Source organism: Rana temporaria, chromosome 3 (assembly GCF_905171775.1).
Source record: "Rana temporaria chromosome 3, aRanTem1.1, whole genome shotgun sequence".
In the NCBI taxonomy this organism is placed as follows: domain Eukaryota; kingdom Metazoa; phylum Chordata; class Amphibia; order Anura; family Ranidae; genus Rana; species Rana temporaria.
In genome coordinates this window covers 235,719,084-235,741,156 of record NC_053491.1, presented here as the reverse complement: position 1 = coordinate 235,741,156, position 22,073 = coordinate 235,719,084, and the positions used below count along the sequence as shown (strand labels likewise).

The 22,073-nt window shown below is 46.6% G+C and overlaps 1 protein-coding gene and 1 long non-coding RNA gene across 8 annotated transcripts in view; one reads left to right on the top strand and one right to left on the bottom strand.

Moving 5' to 3' along the window:
* The window catches only part of LOC120932235 (glycine-rich cell wall structural protein-like), a 28,378-nt gene extending 26,454 nt beyond the window's left edge, over positions 1-1,924 (top strand). For all 7 annotated transcript variants that reach the window (XM_040344482.1, XM_040344484.1, XM_040344485.1 and 4 more), the window contains one exon: positions 1,752-1,924. The gene's annotated coding sequence lies outside the window, so the exon portion shown is untranslated. The remainder of the gene's footprint in view (positions 1-1,751) is intronic.
* Positions 1-17,616, bottom strand: part of LOC120932236 — a 38,393-nt gene extending 20,777 nt beyond the window's left edge. Inside the window, exon 1 of the long non-coding RNA XR_005747948.1 lies at positions 17,515-17,616. This is a non-coding gene — a long non-coding RNA (uncharacterized LOC120932236). The remainder of the gene's footprint in view (positions 1-17,514) is intronic.
* Positions 17,617-22,073: the final 4,457 nt, after the last annotated feature.

Sequence of the window (22,073 nt, the reverse complement as noted above, 5' to 3'; positions counted from 1 at the left end):
AGATGGCAGCTTCCTTGGCTGAAAACGATAGGGGGAGGGAGGGTTTACTTGCACATTTAGGTATTTCTGGAAAACACATTAAGCCACTAGATGGTGCTGGCGATATAAGAACAAATCATATTAGAGAAAATAGTGGGAATTTTCATGTTGAGTTTGTGGGTGTTTGTTAACCTGTATGTATAGTGACCGTTTTATACATAGACTCCATAGTGTCAGTGAATTAGAAGCTGTTTCAGGGAAATCTTAAGGCCCATACACACGATTGGACTTTTTGACAACAAACTTCAAAATTACCATGTTTTTCAGAAAATCCTTCCGTGTGTAAGCTCCATCAGACAAACTTTTTCGGTTTTCGTGGGACAAACTTTTTCGGCAACAAAAGTTCAATGGTGCAAAGTCCGATCGTATGTACAGAAATCCATCGGACTTAAGTCCTAAAGCCTCATACACACGATCGGACTTTAAACAAACATTTCCGTGGATTTTTGTTTGAAAGGCGTTGGCCGTGAACTTGGTATGCATACACACGGCAGGACTTTTTCAGCAAACTTTCCCAAAACCACATGTTTTTTCAGCTCTTTACCACCACCCTTTGGTCAACTTCTGTATTGTTGTCTGATCTTTTGCATTGGTTCTGAGCATGCGTGTTTGTACTTTGGACCTAAGTCCGATAGATTTCCGTACACACAGCAGGACTTTGCACCATAGGACTTTTGTTGCTGGAAAGTTTGTCTGTTTGCAAAGCAAACCTTTGTCCGATGAAAACCAAAAAAGTTTGTTCGACAGTCAGATTTTTTGAAAAACCTGGCAATTTCGAAGTTTGTTGAAAAAAGTCGGATTGTGTGTATGAGGGCTTCCAGATTTCGATAAGCCCCCTGCCCGCAGACCTCCACAACCACCGGGCAAGGGTTGTGGGAATGAGACCCTTGTCCCCATCAACATCCCATGTTGAGGGCATGTGCCTGGTATGGTTCAGGAGGGGGGGCGCATATTTGCAGCAACTCTCTTTTATATATATTTTGCCGAATGCCAGCTGTTTGGAATGGGCAAAGCTCCAATACTTCTGGGTAATGTCAGAGTCTGCGCACTCACATCCCATGTTACTGGCCCATTACAATGATGGATTGGCTAGTTGGCGAATAGGAATGTACAGGAGAAGAATGCCTACGCATGCTCCATCAGTACAAAAAAATCCAAAGCTTTGCTCGTTTAGTATGGATACCATATGGCTATAGCAGAAATAAAAACTAAAAAACACACGTTCTTAATTAAAACAAAAAATATCATATGTGCATACGTAAAAACATGCATGTATCTTTAATGTAATACTAAATGCAAAGTAGATTCACCAAAGTACCAACGTCCAGGCACTACATCCTTATTGTAAAGGAAAAAAGCAAAACAAAACAAATTGAATTCAAATCCAGCCAATTCAAAGTAGATTCAACAGAATCCCAAAATGAGAGATCATCTTTTTTGATTAGAGTTTAGTAAGTGGAAGTCTGACTAACTACTTTTCCCACTGCTGCTTGGAATAGGTCCACATATCTTAGTTAAATAAGATAATCTTTTTTTTTTTTTTTTTGTTCACAAGAAGATAATCTATCATCAACTTAAACACTCAAAATAAACAAAGTGTACAGTATGGTAGCCCTTTGTGAACATTTCATTACCTGTAAAATGTTTAATTGTTATCCTACATATATCAGTCAAATCCTGTAACAAACTATATTTGTTGAATTGTCTTTCAGCTTCTGAATTCCTCAACATTCCCAGGACAAGAGAGTGACAGTTTTGTTACTTCAGTACATTTATTAATAATGTATCTCTCAATGTATGGACTTGTCTTCTCTTGTTTTAAAAGTCTATTAAACTTTGCCTTGTTTCACTCCATTGTCAATAAATTTAATGCATTCCATCTGAACATGTGTTATTTGCATTTTCTGTTCTCCTAAACTTAAAGTTAAGTTATCTTAAAGTATAAATAAAAAGGAAAATCTTCTGCGCTAGCCAAATGCATGTAGAAAAATCAAACCAGGGAAAGTGTGTCAAATATGGGAATGCTGCTCAAATCTATAAGTGTACAAACCACTAACAAGTTGAAATGAAAAAAAGAGTGATGAGTAGTGTTGCTCACGAATATTCGCATTGCGAATATTCAACTCGAATATAGCATATTCGAGAAATCGCGCTATATTTCGAATTTTGCGGTGAATATTCGCAATTCCGAATATTCAATTTTTTACAATTTTTTTTTTTAAACAGATCACATCCTAGATATCTCCATCGACGTCTAAAAGCATTGCTGGTATCATTAGAGACCCTGGGCCGAGTAGCTGAAGCGTTCATTGAATTTTCCAGAAAGATCGCAATGCGATTATTCGGCAAACGCAATATCGCGCGATTATTTTCCTCGCCCCGATCTTCCGCATCAGAGCGATTTTTACAGTTTCATTTTTAAAACAGATCACATCCTAGTGATCTCCATAGACGTCTAAAAGCATTGCTGGTATGATTAGAGACCTTGGGCCGAGTAGCTGAAGCGATCATTTTATATTGCCGAATATTCGCAATGCGAATATTCGGCAATAGGAATATTGCGCGATTATTTGCTCCGCCCTTTTGCATCAGAGCCAATCAGAGTTCTCCTTCCACACTCGTCAGAGGTTAGCAACCAATAGGAACCTGCCTGCATGGACATTATATAAGCTCACTCCCAGCACCATTTCATTGCAGATTCAGAAGCTGGCTAGAGAGTGTGGAGGCTGTTTCTGTGTTCCTGTGTCTTTGTTCCTGATTGATTTATATCATCACCAGCATTGCTATTTAGTGATTCCAGTGGATCTTTTCCAGTATATCAACTGCTTTTTTCAAAGCAATAGACCCAAGAGCTTTTTTCAAAGCTACGTTTTGTGCTGTTTTGTGCTGTTTTGTTCATTTGTGTTACTGTTTGATCCTGCATCTTCGCTGTTCAGTGATATTTGCTAGAGATTTCAGTGCACATTTTGCTGAGCTTTCTAAAAGAGCTTTTCTAAAAGCTAAGTTTTGTTCATCTTGTGTTACTGTTAGATCTTGCAGGTTCACTGTTCAGTGATATTTGCTAGGCCTTTACAGTGCACATTTTGTTTAGTTTTTCCTAAAGAGCTTTTCTAAAAGCTAAGTTTTGTGTTCAGTTTAGTTAAATTTTGTGTAGTAAGTGTACACACTGTTAGTGTACATTTATTTCATCTAGCTTAGCTTAGTGTGTGTTTAGTGTCTGTGTTTTGTGTTTGAAAAAAAAAAAAAAAAAAAAAAAAAAGTTAGTGTTTGTTTAGTGCTTTTTTTTTTTCTTTAATTTTGTAGTCCTTGTCTTTGGTGTACTACTTTTCTTATAGTTTAGTAGCTGTCTGTGTACGTCTTTGTCTGCGTGCCTGTCTTGTGAAAAAAACACAAAAACACATTTTGTTCACATTTCCCCCCCCCAATAAAGTTTACCCCCCCCACACACATATCAGCAATAATGAGCGGCATCCGTGGCCGTGGCAGCAGGGGTAGGGGAGTTACTCCCAGTGCTGGATCGCTGCCAGCACGGGGTACCTCTCGTGCCCTACTAGTGGTAGAGGATCGGGTGCAAGGGGAGTACGCCTGATCCGGGAGTTCTTCCCATCGGGCAGCCGCCCGATATTGCCATCTCAGGCTGAAGTAGTGGTGGACTACATGGGGCACAGCAGTGCCACTGAGTCGTCGGTCCCGACTCACAGTAGTACCACCATTACACCGGTGCCTGTAGTACCCCCCCCCAGCCCCCAAGAGTCCAGCATCTTACTGTTCGACAGCGACAGTGAGAGGGATATCTTGGGGGAGGCCATGCATCAGGCAGACCTTCAGCTCTGTCCTGATGGTCAGGACCTTTTTGAAAGGATGGATGAGGAGGATGGGATACCTGCTGGCAGTATCCCAGAGACATCCCTTCAAACTGGTGCTGCTGTTTTGGTGCAGGAAACAGCAGCACCTAGTCAGACCCAGGCGTGGGTGAGGGGACAGCGGAGCCAGGCTAGAGGCTCCATGTCAGTTGGTTCCCTCAGACCAACACATTTCAGCCCTTGGTCTGACATCTCTGGGGGCGAAGAGGGTGACCCATCATGGTTGCCATCTGACGCGTCGGCTCACTACGTCAGTGACGACGGGGAAGGTAGGCACCCTGGTGAAACGGTGCGCCAGGTCACCACCAGGGAGACCATCGTCAGGGTCTCCACTGGTGATGGCAGCAGGAGGTGTCAGGAGGAGGAGCAGCAGCAGCAGCAGCAGCAGCAGCAGGCAGCTCCACCTGTGCGCACCGAGTCCCAGCAGGTGCAAGTAAGCGTCACCCCATCTGACAGGAGGGCGGTGCTGAAGTCACCTGTCTGGAATTACTTTACCCTGGTGGCAGACAACCCTACCGTGGCCATCTGCCGGATTTGTAAAGTGAGGGTGAAGAGAGGGAAGTGTTTGGCTCGGGTGGGTACCACAGCCCTGAACCAGCACCTGAGGATAAACCACTGGGCGGTGTTTGACGAGATGAAGCGTGGTGGTGGTAGCAGCGCCACCACCACAAGTGAGCAGGGTACAGCAGCCCCTGCCACATCTTCATCTCTTTCCAGCAGGTCATGCCCCCCCGCTCCCTCGAGTAGAGGTACTGGTACCGGCAGCCAGACCTCTACTTCCACAGCACCCTCCGCGTCTGTGTCCCGCACTGCCGTCCGGCGCCAGGCGTCGATTTCAGACGCCTTTGACCGCACCACTCCCTTCCCCCCTGGAGACCGACGTGTGCGTTCCCTCAATGGGCTCCTGGCAAGGGTTATTGCCCAACATCTGCTGCCCTTCAACATAGTTGACAGCAACCCCTTCAGGCAGATGTTGGAGCAGGCCCAACCCCAATGGCGTGTCCCCAGCCGCCATTTCTTTGCCAGGACTGGTGTCCCTGCCCTACACCAGCACATTGTGCAGAATGTAACCCTGTCGCTGGATCACGCTGTCAGCGACAGGGTTCATCTGACAATGGATGGCTGGACCAGCAGGCATGGGCAGGGGCGCTACATCAGCTTCACGGCCCATTGGGTTTCCCTCCGAGGCGTCGGTGAGGGATCGGCGGCAACCGATCCTGTGGTGCCGCCCCGGGGTGTCCAGGGGAGAACTGCTGGTCTCCCTCAAGCCACTGTCTCCGCAGCTGCTGAGCCTCCCAGCAAGCGCCCCCGTAGCTACTCAAGTGTGGGGCACGTGCGCTGTCAGGCCGTGCTCCAGCTTGTTAGTTTAGGGGACCGGAGACACACTGGAGAAGAAGTGCTGAAAGCACTTCAGGCTCAGGTCCAGAAGTGGCTGACACCCCGAAGGCTCCAGGCAGGTATGGTTGTCTGCGATAACGGCAGCAACCTACTCGCCGCCCTCAGTGCTGGCAGTCTGACCCATGTGCCCTGTCTGGCACATGTCCTCAACCTGGTGGTGCAGAAGTTCCTGCGCACTTATCCAGGGTTGAGTGACATTGTGGCAAAGGCGCGTAGGATTGCCAGCCACTTCAGGCGCTCCCCAACCGCTACCGCGTCCCTGTCCAAGTTGCAGCGGAAGTACAGTCTGCCCCTTCACAGGCTGATTGTGGACAGTGTGACGCGGTGGAACTCCACCCTCCACATGCTGCAGAGGTTGTGGGAGCAGCAAAGGGCGGTGAGGGAGTACCTGATGGAACTAGGCACTGAGAGGGCTTCACCACAACTCCCTTTCATCGCCTGTGCGGAGTGGGGGCAGATAAAGCAGGTCTGCCAAGTGTTGTCCTCCTTCGAGCAGGCGACCAAGATGGTCAGCAGTGAGCACGTCGGCCTCAATGGCGTGCTGCCAATAGTGTTCATGATGGAGAGGACACTAGATCGCCTGCTCGAAGCTGGGGAGAGTGCCTTGGTGGAGCAGGAGGAGTCAGCAATGCTCGACCGAGACCAGGGCCAGGACGAGGAGGAGGAGGAGGATGATGATGATGATGAGGAGGTGGTTGCTGGTGTCGTCCCGGAGTCAGGGCCTGGTCAGGAGGGAGAGCCGGTGTTGGGGGCACCGATAGTCCGGGGGTTGGGCATCTCTGAGTTTGACCAGCAGCGCCTCAGGGATGAAGAGTCGCACCTCATTCACCTGGCCAGCATTGAGGAGTCACAGCGGGCTGTGCTCTTCCCCATGGCTGCCCACATGCTGAGATGCCTCAGGAGGGACCCCCGGGTTAAGACCATCAAGGCGAGGGATGATTTCTGGATGGCCACCCTTTTGGATCCCAGGTGCAAGGGGAAACTGGAGCAGTTCATCCCAGCCAGCCGGAGGCAGCACCGGATGGAGGAACTGCAGGCAGGCATTGTCAGACGGTTGGAGCAGGCAACTCCCCGGCCTCCAGTTGTCCCCCCTCATCTCACCCAGCAGGTGGCTGCACCCAGCAGCAGCCGAGCAGGGGACCTAATGGAAGAGATGAGGATGTTCTTCCAAACCGAGCGACCCAGTACCAGCACCAGCAGCAGCAGCAGTCACCACCAGCGGCTGGCCCACATGGTGGCAGACTACATGGCGTCCGTCGGTGATTCTGACAGTATGAGCACCGACGACCCCATGGAGTACTGGGTTGCCAGATTGGACACCTGCCGCGAGCTCGCTCAGTATGCGCTGGAGTTATTGTCTTTCCCCCCCTCCAGCGTACTATCTGAGCGGACATTCAGCGCGGCAGGTGGGGTGGTCACGGACAAGAGGACCCGTCTGTCCACAGACTCCGTGGACAGACTCACATTCATAAAGATGAATGAGTCCTGGATCGGCGGTGACTTTCTGGCACCCGTCGTCGGTTCAGGGCGCTGAAGGGTCCCTTGTCATGCATTCCCTGATGGAGCCCCGGACCTGATGTATTTACAATGCTGAATATAACTATTTTAACACCTGAGAAAATCAATGTTAATATTTGGTACAGTAGGCTTTCTTTGCAATTACAGCGGTCAAACCTTTCTTGTAGTTTTACACCAGCTTTGCACACACTGGAGGAGGGATTTTGGCCCACTCCTCCACACAGATCTTCTCTACATCAGTCAGGTTTCTGGGCTCTCGCTGAGAAACACGGAGTTTGAGCTCCCTCCAAAGATTCTCTATTGGGTTTAGGTCTGGAGACTGGCTAGGCCACGCCAGAACCTTGATATGCTCCTTACAGAGCCAATCCTTGGTTATCCTGGCTGTGTGCTTTGGGTCATTGTCATGTTGGAAGACCCAGCCTCGACCCATCTTCAAAGCTCTAACTCAGGGAAGGCGGTTGTTGCCCAAAATCTCGCAATACATGGCCACGGTCATCCTCTCCTTACTACAGTGTTGTCACCCTGTCCCATGTGCAGAAAAACACCACCAAAGCATGATGCTACCACCACCATGCTTCACATTAGGGATGGCGTTCTTGGCATTGTAGTCATCATTATTCTTCCTCCGAACACGGTTAGTGAAATTATGATCAAAAAGTTATATTATGGTCTCATCTGACCACATGATTTTCTCCCATGACTCCTCTGGATCAGTCAAGACACCTATGTCAGCAGTTATTTCACACCCTATATACTCTTATTAACACTGCTGTTCATCATGGCACCCCCTGCCCATGTGATATGACTCTGTATCAACTACTACTGTTAATACTACTACTGCTGCTTCTGCTGCTGCTGCCGCCCAGTCAATACACCTATGTCAGCAGTTATTTCACACTCTATATACTCCTATTCCTACTGCTGTTCATCATGGCACCTCCTGCCCATGTGATATGACTCTGTATCAACTACTACTGTTAATACTACTACTGCTGCTTCTGCTGCTGCTGCCGCCCAGTCAATACACCTATGTCAGCAGTTATTTCACACTCTATATACTCTTATTAAGACTGCTGTACATCATGGCAACTCCTGCCCAAGTGATATGACTCTGTGTCAACTACTACTGTTAATACTACTACTGCTGCTTCTGCTGCTGCTGCCGCCCAGTCAATACACCTATGTCAGCAGTTATTTCACACTCTATATACTCTTATTCCTACTGCTGTTCATCATGGCACCTCCTGCCCATGTGATATGACTCTGCATCAACTACTACTGTTAATACTACTACTGCTGCTTCTGCTGCTGCTGCCGCCCAGTCAATACACCTATGTCAGCAGTTATTTCACACTCTATATACTCCTATTCCTACTGCTGTTCATCATGGCACCTCCTGCCCATGTGATATGACTCTGTATCAACTACTACTGCTAATACTACTACTGCTGCTGCTGCTGCTGCTGCTGCTCAGTCAAGACAACTATGTCAAAAGTAATTTCCCACTCTATATACTCCTATTACCACTGCTGTTCATCATGGCACCTCCTGCCCAAGTGATATGACTCTGTATCTACTACTACTGCTGCTGCTGCTCAGTCAAGACACCTATGTAAAAAGTTAATTCCCACTCTATATACTCCTATTACCACTGCTGTTCACTGATACCACTGATAGTTAATTTATCCCTTAACTACCCCCATTTGTGAGGGTCGGGGTTTTTCTTTAAAGTCCCATGCAAATCAATGGAAAATGTATGTTCCCACATAACTTCTGTACGCCTAGAGATATTTCAATAATACCCGCTATACATATTACTTATATGACAAATAAAAATATATAACAGTTAAATTAACCCTTACCAACACCCTTATATAAAAGATGGGTATATTTATATTACTATGATTTTCCTCCCCAAAAGGTTAAGATAGGAAGACTGGGCAACGCCGGGTATTCAGCTAGTAATAGTATAAAATGTTTTCGGTTATTATTAAGCTAGATGTGTTGATGTTGATGTTGATGTTGATGTGTTAGATGTGAAGTTAGATGTGTTTAAAAAACTAACAATTTCAATAAGAAATGAAACCTTTGCAAAATATAACATTTTTTATTAAAAAAAAAAAAAAAAAAAATTAAGACATTAACTTCTGAAGCTCTGTCACCTCATCCATGTTTTTCGCCAGTTGTTGCACCAGCTGCTGATTTTGGCGCGTCAAAAAAAGTATCTGCTGCTCATTTGCCAGTACTCTCTGCGTCATGTTTTTCATGGCAGCTTGTTTCCCCTTGAGCTTTTTTATAACTGTTAGGATATAAGAAAAAAACATTTGGATTTCAAAGACCGTTACGAAAGATTATTTTCAGCCATAAAAATAATAAAGTCGGACTTAAGAGACTCTATGAAAGAGGATCTGGCAGAGGCAATTCTCTTCCTTAGAACTCTACATTGCATTTATTTGCATTTGCTAAGCCTAGAACTACATTTCAAGATTAATATAAACCATTTCTAGGTTTTTCATATTTTTTTTTTGGTTCATTATAGATAAGCTTTGTTTTTGTTCTAAAACAGCCAAATAATGTGGTCTGTATTTTTGAACTGTTCCTGATGTTTAAGCCTGCTGCTACTATCCAGTCACTTGATTGTTTTCATTGTGTTTGTCTTTTGCTTAAACTGTGCAATACAGTAGACTGTTGGCTTCCCAGCCAGTAGTCCTGTGGTAGGTTGCGTTTCTTTCCCTCAAGGAATCTATAAAATACATTCGCATATTAATACAGAGGAGTCGGAGTCGGGGAGTCGGGGAGTCGGAGTCTGAAGTACATAAAACTGAGGAGTCGGAGTCGAAAAATGTATCTACCGACTCCACAGCCCTGCTTTAAATGCTGTCCATTTTTAGAGCTACATTTTATTGTTGAAATTTTATTAATCTCTGTGCACATATTTACCCTCCTGATTGATGGTAAAATTAACCGTCTCATCCTGCTCCTCTTCCTCGTCACCCACTACTCCACCAGAAGTTTCGGGGGGGGGGTGCAGCTCCTCCTCTTGCTCCTCCACAGGAGCTGGGGGTGGTGATGTGGATGGCCCTGGCTGCTCCTCCTCATCCCTCTCCTCCTCTTCCACATCCTCCTCCTGCTCCTCCTCTGCGGCCTGTCGCCTTGTGCGCTTGGGGCGCACAGTTGGTAGCGGAGCTCCTATAATAACACAATGTTCATATATTATAAAAATGTTTTCTAATGACGTATGCAAATTCTGTGTACTCTGCTGTATTGTATATGAATACAAATTCATTTATATAGACAGTTAACCAATGGGACAATGTTATATTAAAGGGTCTTGTGGGCACTACAGGGGACTGAGCGTGAGCTGGGCTGCCACCATGGTAAAATGAGCTGTTTTTGTCTCCTTTGTTTTGTTCAGACGATCTCATGTTAAAAAAAGGACTTGATGGAGTACACGGGATTACTATAACAACCCCACGCCTAACACAGGAATTTAGTGGGAATCTATATATATAAAACTCAACGTGTGTGTGCATGTATGTATGTATGTTCCACCATCACGTCCAAACGGCTAAAGATATTTACATGAAACTTGGCACACAGGTTACTTATATGTCAGCCACAAATATAGGATTGGTGGTTTAACCCTTACCCACCCCCATTTGCCTTGGTCAGGGTTTTTCTTTAAAGTCCCATTCAACTCTATGGGAAATACATGTTACTTCATAACAGCTGTAGATATTTCGATAACACTTGGTCACATGTTATCTATACGTCCACTTAAAGTATAGGATCGTTAATTTATCCCTTAACTAACCCCATTGGTGAGGGTCGGGCTTTTTGTTTAAAGTCCCATGCAAAGCAATGGGAAAAGTATGTTCCCACATAACTTCTGTGTTCCTGTCTGCTGTCCCATGTTTTTTACCAACAGTACTATGAATACCTTGGCTGGTGGTGATATATGTTACAACAACATGGCGTCTTGGTTAACAACATCTGACCTTACATTAATTACATATGACCTTACATAACTGTCCCCAAGGGACCCGGGCTGGCTCAACGCGATTGCCACTGCGCTGACAAGCCATTCACCTCTGCAGCTAGGGGTTCGGATCCCGCTCTCGGCTACATGTGAATTGAGTTTGGTGGTCTCAGCTCGGCCCCCGGTGGGTGTGCTATGCGAGGTAAGCCTGCGCTTAGTATGCCCACCTCCCTCCCACAAAAACCACCACACTTACACACGCACTCGCAATTGGGTTAACATGCACGCACTCTGACCATGCGGTCTCTAAAAAGAGAGGCGAAGGACTAACGGGGCTGGTTGAGCGGGCAAATCCTCTCACTCCCTTATAGGGAGTCCCTCTGCCCCGTTGGGCTTCGAAGCGGAGCAGGTAGGACGGTCTGTGTGGGAGGACCCCCTCACACCCGCCATTGCCACCCGGGGCATGGAGAAAGGTGGCAGATTACCTCTGGGGGAGGCCTGCCTACTCCCAACTCCTGCAGTCCGGCTCCTCTCTCGAGTACACGCACAAAATACACTTTAGGGGAAAAAAACATAACTGTGACCAATAACTTACCAGGATGATATTTATTCCGGATACGCCTGACCCGGTTCATCTGGCGCCTCTTCAGGTCGGACCACTTTTTGAGGATCGCCATGCGAGTGTGTTCTTCGCCGTTTTGGGCGCGTAGTTCCTCAATCAGGGAGCTTAACTCCCTGTTTTTATTGCTGCCTCCGCAGCTCATCGTATCCTGTTTCCAGGAACTTCTGCAAGATGAAGAACAAAGTATATTGTAATACTTTTGTTGACAGCCTTATGGATATATGACGTAAATGTATGCTATTCAACAATTGGAAGCATTCTCGCCTTATTAATCAATGACAGGGGTAACATGACAGATTTTATATCCTGCCATTTCGGTCGCCACCTTTTTTACATAAATATAGCAGCCATTATCATTTGCATAATTATGAATATATTATTAACAACACAGGATACACGTATAGGGGAGATATGCGTTGCTAACTCTTTTCCCTGTCAGGAGCCTAACGCCCCGGGGGGTCAGAGACGGGACCTTTTCGGAGGACCACTGACGTATGCAACCGTCGCAGTTTTTTGTGATGTCACTCTTTAGGTGTGTGCAAATTTTTCCTTGCACCGGGTGGAGTTTTTGGGTTGTGTTTTGCACGCCACAGGCTTTTCAACAGAAAAAAACCAGCTGGAGGCAGAATGGTTGCAAAACACTACGGGTTTGTTACCTAACTCTGGGTTTCAAGACCAGTCCACCTCCAGCTGTTGCAAAACTACTACTCCCATCAGCCACGGTCTGTCAGTGCATGCTAAGAATTTTACTTTTGCTGCATCTAGGGTGCCACAGTTTAGAGACCCGTGCATAAAGGCCTGAAAAATGGGGGCCTGCAGAACTTACAATACTAGAAGTGCCAGCATTCCCAGGCATGCTGGAAGTTGTAGTTCTGCAACATCTAAAGGGCAATATGTATTCGAACGTCCTTGGGCCTTGAGGACACTGAAGTCAGGACGTTCGCATACGTCCTATGTCCAAAAAAATGTTAAATTCATTATGCTAAATAACAAGGAAAAGTGCCTAAATACACATTTGCCAACCAGGGTGTCTGCAGCTGTCCAGGCATGCTGGGACTTGTAGTTTTGTAAAAGCAGGAGACACATTTTTTGTGAAATACTAATATCTGATCATATATACTAACTTTTAAACTAGACTAAAATGCAGTTGAAGATGATGAAATAACAGTGGTCAAAATACTTACACAAATCAGCAACTTTTCCTCAGACTTAGTGAAATTGCTTCCAACCATGTTGCTGTGTGATTGCGCTGCGATCATAAGTTGGAAACTGGCAAGGCTCCAGGAAATGGTCGCGTGTTGTTCGCGCAATTGCGCATGCGCGATCGAAAAATCGCAATCGCAATATGTTTTTTGGTTAAAATATCATAAATATTCGATTTCAGAGTGCTGCTACAGCAGTTTTCGAAATATCTGCAATCAATTTCGCATTCGCATTTTGTGAAATTGCGTTAAAATATCTCGAATATTCGATTTCAGAGTGAGCCAATCAGAGCGCTCCTCCAGCATTTCTCGAAATTGCGCAATAAATATCGCATTCGCATGTTGCGATATTTCGATAAAATATCAGGAATATTCTGAGCGAATCAGAGCGCTCCTCCAGCATATCTCGAAATTGCGCAATAAATATCGCATTCGCATGTTGTGATATTTCGATAAAATATCACGAATATTCTGAGCCAATCAGAGCGCTCCTCCAGCATATCTCGAAATTGCGCAATAAATATCGCATTCGCATGTTGCGATATTTCGATAAAATATCACGAATATTCTGAGCCAATCAGAGCGCTCCTACCGCAGTTATAAAAAAATTGCAATTATTTTCGCATTCGCAATAGCGAAAAATCGCAATCAATTAATTTCGATAAAATATCACGAATATTCGAATTTAGCGAATATATCTCGAATATTCGAATATATATTCGAGATATATCGCGAAATCGAATATGGCATATTCTGCTCAACACTAGTGATGAGCGCAAACCCCAACACACTAACATATAAAGTATTGTATATAATATATACGCTGCTGAAAACGCAGTAAGTGTACCAATAAAGTGCAACTAATACCGGTAGTGCAAAACGACAATGGCTAATATAAAGGCCAATGGATGATGATGGTAGTAAAGCTAGCAATGAGTGCTGAAAACAAACAATGAAATAAATCAAACACAATGTGCCATAAGTACTGAATAAAGTCCAATCGCTGTGCTGCCAAATAAGTGCTTCAAAAGTTTTTCCAAATGCAGATCTTCTTATGCTACTACATGCCCAACATATAGATCTTGGGCATGTAGTAGCTGTAGACAAGCTTGCTGGGCAGAGGATGTCTTAAGACTATTCTTCTCAATCCACCTGGTAACGATGCTGCACTCCAGCAAAATGGAGGCTCACAATAGGATGTAGTGGTTAACCAGCGGAGAAGAACAAACAGAATGCTCCCATAGTGAAGTAAATTTTAAACAGGCAAATTTAATGAATACAATAAATGCTTACAAGCATAAAAGCTTCCAAACGCGGATATACAATGAAAACTCCGGACGGACAGGCTGGTCACGTGCAGAGGTGAATTTAGGTTTTGTGCTGCCCTAGGCCTGACTAAATTCATGCACCCCCTAATTTAAATACGACCCACACTTCCTGTCAAAGCCACACTCCTTCCAATTTAGGACCCGCCCTATCATCTGCAAACCACACCCCTTCCAGACCCCCGCCCCCTCCATCTCCCCCTAGCAGCAAAAATACCCCCCTTTCAGCACAAATCTTCACCCTCATATAACCCCTTCCAGTGAATATCATTCTTCCCAGCACAAATTACATCTCTCGGCACAAATCCTCCCCATCTCCCCCTTCCAGCATAAATCCTCACGTTCAGAAAAAAAATCCCCCCTCATCTCAAACCTGTGCCTCCTTCTCTCCCCTCCCAGTACAACCCCCCCCCCAGCTCCTTCACCTGTTCTGTAAGAGCAGCCTGCTCTGCTGGGACTTGTAGTGCCCTCTGGGGGGCTGAAATATGGCAGCCTCCTATGCTGGGACTTTTAGTGCACTCTGGGGGGGCTGAGATATGGCAGCCGCCTATGCTGGGACTTGTAGTGCACTCTGAGGGGGTTGAGAAATGGCAGCCTCCTATGCTGGGACTTGTCGTGCATTCTGGGGGGGCTGAGATATAGCAGCCTCCTATGCTGGGACTTGTAGTGCACTCTTGGGGGCTGAGAAATGGCAGCCTCCTATGCTGGGACTTGTAGTGCCCTAGACTACAGGGGATGGAAGAATGGCAGCCCACTCTGCTGGGACTTGTAGTGCCCTCAGTGGCAGAATGAGGATTCCTCAGTCCCCCCACAGTCTAAGGCACTACAAGTCCCAGCATAGGAGGCTGCCATATCTCAGCCCCCACAGTGCACTACAAGTCCCAGCAAAAACGGAGCTGCCATATTTCAGCCCCCACAGTGCACTACAAGTCCCAGCAAAACGGAGCTGCCATATTTCAGCCTCCACACAGTGCACTACAAGCAGAGGTGTATTTAAGTTGTGTGCTGCCCTAGGCCTGACTAAATTCATGCACCCCCTAATTTAAATACGACCCACACTTCTTGTCAAAGCCACACCCCTTCCAATTTAAGACCCGCCCTATCATCTGTAAACCACACCCCTTCCAGACCCCCACCCCCTCCATCTCCCCCTAGCAGCAAAAATACCCCCCTTTCAGCACAAATCCTCACCCTCATATAACCCCTTCCAGTGAATATCATCCTTCCCAGCACAAATTACATCTCTCGGCACAAATCCTCCCCATCTCCCCCTTCCAGCATAAATCGTCACATTCAGAAAAAAAATCCCCCCTCATTTTAAACCTGTGCCTCCTTCTCTCCCCTCCCAGTACAACCCCCCCCCCAGCTCTTTCTCCTGTTCTGTAAGAGCAGCTTGCTCTGCTGGGACTTGTAGTGCACTCTGGGGGGCTAAAATATGGCAGCCTCCTATGCTGGGACTTGTAGTAAACTCTGGGGGCTGAGATATGGCAGCCTCCTATGCTGGGACTTGTAGTGCACTCTGGGGGGGCTGAGATATGGCAGCCGCCTATGCTGGGACTTGTAGTGCATTCTGGGGGGGCTGACATATGGCAGCCTCCTATGCTGGGACTTGTAGTGCATTCTGGGGGGGGCTGACATATGGCAGCCTCCTATGCTGGGACTTGTAGTGCACTCTTGGGGGCTGAGAAATGGCAGCCTTCTATGTTGGAACTTGTAGTGCCCTAGACTACAGTTGATGGAAGAATAGCAGCCCACTCTGCTGGGACTTGTAGTGTCCTCAGTGGCAGAATGAGGATTCGTCAGTCCCCCCACAGTCTAAGGCACTACAAGTCCCGGCATAGGAGGCATATCTCAGCCCCCACAGTGCACTACAATTCCCAGCAAAATGGAGCTGCCATATTTCAGCTCCCACACAGTGCACTACAAGTCCCAGCAAAACAGAGCTGCCATATTTCAGCCCCCACACAGTGCACTAGCCTGTATGTATTCACATGTAAAAAAAAGTTAATAAGCGGGGAGGGGGGGGGGGGGGGGGTTGTGGGTTAGACATCATGCTGTATGTATTCACATGTAAAATAAAAAAAAGACATCAGACAGCTCTGAGCTCTCATCGAATTTTGTACCTGCTATTAGATGAAGCTCTCTCAGTCTCGCTCCTCCTCCTCCACCCGTCCCGAACAGATGCTATGATGCCGCGCGGAGGCTGGGAGGCGGAGCTCCCCACACTCCCACAGTATGCAGCGGTGACAGTAACACATACAGAATGGCAGCCAGCCACGGGAAGCAGCGGGAAGCAGCAGGCGGCAGCTCCGTGGCAAGCAATCTCTGCGGGTGGCTGCCTCTGTATTCGGGAAGACGCGAAACGCGGCCACCCCCCCGCAAAGTGTCGGCCTAGGCCAAGATACATCTCTGGTCACGTGACTTCATCAGAGGATTCCGATTGGGTGAATGAAGTTTCCTTATAACTACTAAGGGCGGAAGTGCACCAGGGGCCATTTTGGCCCCTGCGCAGCGCTGCTGCAGAACACATTTTTAAAAGCCTTAAAGGGCCCATTTTTATGACTACAGGAGGGGGGGGCAGCGCCCTGGCGCCCCCTATGGACAGGCCGCCACTGCTTACCAGAATCTTAAAATATAGCTGAACTCCAGCCCCCAGCCATTGTGAATAAACGCTCATGCTGTGACAAGGTCCTTTATTAAAAAAAAAATGTCCCATGGTGTAAATTTATTGTAAACTTTATTCAATGATCCTGACAAACCACTGACACAAAAATGGGAAACGCTGACTTCTCCTCAAGACTCTTGTTTCAGCTGAATGGGACCATGGCACAGTCACTGGTTGCTACTATGCAGGTGGCCAATGTAAGGGAGAGATGGATGAGCACAGCCCTGAGTAGGAAGTTATCACTTTTAGTAGTGGTAGTAACTTTAGTGGGTGGGTTAAGAAACTTTCCTGACGCCAAACCATGGCAGCATACTAGTGATAGAGCTCTGCCTCTTGACCACTCCCTCAGGACCAGTGAATAGCATAAATTAAGGCATGGTTAGCCGCCACCCTATTCTTCTTTTTTTCCTCATACCTCACGCACCAGTGACGAGTAAGCAGTACGATGTCCCCCCTCTGCCTCAGTGCAGTAGCCGGCTGGGTTGAGCTTCTCCCAGTGCGAAGTCCCAGCGTTCAGGCTGCTAAAAGCGCTATTGTCTGGGAGCCCCTTCTGTGGGTCTTATTGGGGCCCCTGCAGTGTTTCCTCTTTAGGAATGAAATCTGCTTTTAAAATTGATAACTGCAGCGCTTGTGGAATATGGAGGGGCCAGCTATGCTTTATCTCTCTTGGCCCCTTGTGCCATACAGGGTTACCTGTACCTTTTTACCTCTATCTCCCTCTTTTGTCTTTCATTACCTTTCTTATTCACTGCTTCAGCAAAACAAACAGAAGAAACTACAGGCTTGACTTCTAACACAGGTACAGAGATAGGAAAGGTTCAGTCTCTTTAGCCAACAGATTGATATATAGACAAAGTACACGGCTATAGCCAGAGCTACAGTCTCTGATATGGTTTTGCTCACCCCAGTAGGTACACAATCCAACAATGGATCCTCTCACACAGCATGCTGCTGTCTGTCTCTCTCCAGACACACAACTCATCTCTGACATGTTTAGCTCAGCTGACAATCAGGTCTGAAAGGGAAATTCCTACCCTATTCAATTAACCCCTTCCTAACCCGCCCCAGACTGACCCTATATATATATATATATATATATATATATATATATATATATATATATATATATATATATATATATATATATATATATGTGTGTAGGTATGTAGGTGTATGTAGATAAATCAGGAAGGAAAGTGGAATCCTTTCTCCTATGTCTACTCCTGCTCCTTCTGTCGCTCTTTTTCAGCTATCCTTACCTCAGCTGGCCGTCCCATTTCTCCACAGATCAAGAGTCAGTTACTGCTCATAATACAAAGACCCTCAACAACTAGGGTGGGGACCACCGTATAGGTAAGTTTTCAGGAAAAGAGTGCCCTCTTGTGCGGATTGCTTTGATTTTCTTCAGCCCCGCATGCCCACGCTCTCAATAGAGCCGGGCCAAGGCAACGCAGACGTTCTTCAGGGGAGTATAGCCTGGATGGCGCACCCACTCAGGAGAAAATTTCCAAGGAAGACGTCTTTGCTCCTCTTCCCCAGAAGTGGTGCCCCAGCAAGAGTCCTGCAAGGCCTATGGCGCAGTACCTATGCCCAGGAAGCTGGTGAGTAGACACTAAGGATGAGCTCCGGCGTGTTCGCATTGAACACGTGAGGAGCCCGCCAGGAAGTCAGCACCCGCGCTGCGCTAATCACAGCCAGGCAGACATTTCCCGATCTCTGCAGCCGAGCATCGGGAAATGTCTGCCTGGCTGTGATTAGCGCAGCGCGGGTGCCGTCTTCCTTGCGGGCTCCTCACGTGTTCAATGCGAACACGCCGGAGCTCATCCTTAGTAGACACTGCCTGGAGAAGTATGCAGCTAACAGGTAATGCCAAATGTCTTTATTATTGATAAAAGTGGCACAAGATTCTGTTTTGAACTCACCTTAACCACTTCCTTACTGGGCACGTATACCCCTTCCTGACCAGGTAAAATTTCAGCTTCTGGCACTGCGTCGCTTTAACTGACAATTGCACGGTCGTGCGACGTGGCTCCCAAACAAAATTGGCGTCCTTTTTTCCCCACAAATAGAGCTTTCTTTTGGTGGTATTTGATCATCTCTGCGGTTTTTATTTTTTGCGCTATAAACAAAAAAAGAGCGAAAATTTTGAAAAAAAGTCAATATTTTTTACTTGTTGCTATAATAAATAGCCCATTTTTTTATTTATTTTTTTAACTTTTTTTTTCTCAGTTTAGGCGGATACGCATTCTTCTACATATTTTTGGTTAAAAAAAAAATCGCAATAAGCGACTGGTTTGCGCAATAGTTATAGCGCTTACAAAAAAGGGGACAGAATTTATTATTTTTATTATTAATTTTTTTTACTAGTAATGGCGGCGATCTGCAATTTTTATTGGGACTGCGACGTTATGGCGGACACATCGGACACGTTTGACACATTTTTGGCGCCATTCACATTTATACTGCGATCAGTGCTATAAAAATGCACCGATTACTGTATAAATGTGACTGGCAGTGAAGGGGTTAACACTAGGGGGGCATGGAAGGGGTTAAATGTATTCCCTGGGTGTGTTCTAACTGTGGGGGGAGGGGGGTGACTGGGGGAGGTGACCGATGCTGTGTCCCTATGTACAAGGGACACAGATCGGTCTCCTCTCTCCCCTGACAGGACATGGATCTCTGTGTTTACACACAGAGATCCATGTCCTTGTCCCTGTAACCACCAATTGCGAGTGCCTGGCGGACATCGCGGCCGCCAGGCACGCGCACCGGTATCTCAGGAATGCGGCGGGCACGCGCGCGCCGCCGGCGGCGCTCGCGCACCCTCTAGTGGCCTGGAAGAGCGGAGGACAGATATATGCGTCCTGTCAGAGATTTAGAACCACCCCGCGGCCGCACATATTCGTACAGCCGTCGGGAAGTGGTTAATTCCCTGAAGCTACTGTTACACTTGTATTGTAAACTGTTGTAGACTGTTGCCATAGGAGACAGCGTTCCTATCAGTGCAGATGTGGCATCTTGCTGGATGCTTTTACCTGCGTGGCTGTCCTTCTGTAGAAGTCTTGGAGTCTGCCGGGTTGGTGTTGCGGCCGCCTGGGGTATCCTGGCCCTAATCCTCTCTCCCAGAGTTCTGTTAAGGAGAGATGGAATTGCTTTGCAGACTGAGGCCCTGACACATGATTCAAAGCCCAAATTGTCCTGGTGAATCCTGGACAGGTGACACAACATAGGTGTCTGGCGCCCATGAATTTACTTTGCACTGCACCCATTGGGCCAAATTCTCAAAAATCTTGCTTAACTTAACTTTAGGGAGTTAAGTTACACTGCCGCAATTTTCCGAAATTAAGTACCGATTCTCAAAGCACTTACCCGGAAAATTGCGGCAGCGCAACTTAACTCCGTCCGTCGCAAGGCGTTCCTAGTTTAAATGGGCGATTCCCATTTAAATTAGGCGCGCTCCCGCACCGGACGTACTGCGCATGCGTGTGACGTCATTTTTCCCGACGGGCAGCGCGCAAACGTAATTTACGCCGGGCTTTGTGGATCGCGACGGGACAATAAAGTTGCGTCGGGAGAGAAAAAAAATATGCGCCGGGAAAAAAAATTCAAATTTTAAAAAAAAACGCGGCGATCGAAAAAAAGGTCTGATTTTACATGGTGGACTAACTTTCCACATTGTAAAACCAGCCCTAGTTTTGCGCAAGCAAATCGGAACTTACGCAGAAACCACAATGCTTAAAAGCTTTGTGGATCTGCTTAAGTCCTCATTTGCATACGCAAAGCGGCATTTCAATGAGAAATGCCCCCAGCGGCGGATGCGGTACTGCATCCTAAGATCTGACAGTGTAAGTGTCTTACAGATGTCAGATCTTCTGCCTAACTTTGGAAAAATCCTTTTGAGGATCGTTTCCAAAGTTAGGCACAGAGATACGCAGGCTGAACAGCAGTTCCGCCTGCGTATCTCTTTTGAGAATTTGGCCCATTATACCTTATGACCCACTCTATGTGAAGGGATGTCAGCAACTTGTGGTTCTAGTTAGACTGTAGGAGGCCTGGGTCCTTGCTACATATATTACAGATTGCTACTCAGGATATGGAGGCTGCACAGGAAGTCCCACATAGTTGCGTTTTAAACCACTGGAAGACCATCCTGGCACTTTGGTAGCTAGGGAGGCCATACGGTTGAGACCCTGGGCTGAGTATTGCTTCCTAGAAACAAAAGTGGGAAAGAATGGAAGGAGTTAGAGAATAATTCCCATATAAACAGGCTGTCAAAACTGTATACCCTGAACAAGCTAGGGGTCAACCCGCTCCTACATTCTGTAGCCTCTACAGGTGCCAGCAATAATCAGTCCATGTGTTGGGCGAGTCTAATTGGAATGGTTGAATAAATATCAACCAGCTGCTGCACCTGCAGGACTCTGAGGAGAGTGACAGGGTCTGCATCCCTTTAGACATGATTTCCTTTTGGGAGTATCTTGCCAAAAATGACATTTTTGTAGCAGTGGGTGCAAAAAAGTCTGACTTGTATCTTAGCTCAGACTTCTGGGAAAAAATCAGTCACACAAGTGCATGCCCAAACTCTAGGGCTCAGTTTCCTTTAGTGCGACTTGAGACTGGAAGGTCGCATGACAGACTTCTGGGAAAAATCGGTCACACAAGTGCATGCCCAGACTCTAGGGATCAGTTTCCTTTAAGCGAACTTGAGACTGGAAAGTCGCATGACAGGACGTTCCCCATGATTTCCAATGAGTATCGTTTATATCTGTGCGACTTGAAGTGGCAACAACTTCAAGATAGTCCCTGCACTACTTTGACCCCACTTTGATTTGACTTACACAAGCATTGTTTCCAGTCACATCAAAATTGCAGCAAAAAAAACCTGCAAAAAATCGCCGCAAGATCACACGACTTTGGGGTTGCAATAGTGGAAATGGAGCCTTGAGGTAAGACCTAGAGGGCACACTTTACATGTTTCTGGACAGCATGTGGTACAGGTCCTTGGATGAAGGTATCAGGCACTCATGGTCACTTCGGGAAATTCCTCACTGCTCCTCCTCCAGACCATTTCTCTCCCACGCATATGCCAAGTCCACCACAACAGGTGTGCTGCTACAATGCTTACAATGCTACAATACACTTCAGACTCAAGGGATTGCAGGTTTTCTATACAATCCTGTTTGAAGTTTGCAGGGGATGTTGGCTAGTGTCCAGTAGCAGATCGGAAGAGGTCGAACCCTTCTGGGCCCTCTTTGAGATCTTTAAGATGAAGTCCATTAAACATCACAACCACATGGCTGGATGCTGTTGCTGTATTGTCAGGATGCCTATCCTATCCTCAGAACCTTAGAGGGAAAGCAAAACCAACTGTCTCCATCCAACGGTTAGTGTACCCTGGGGGTGCTCTAGTTCCTCCTATTTCTATCAGAGGAAGTGGTGACAGTCAGGAACAGAATTCTGAG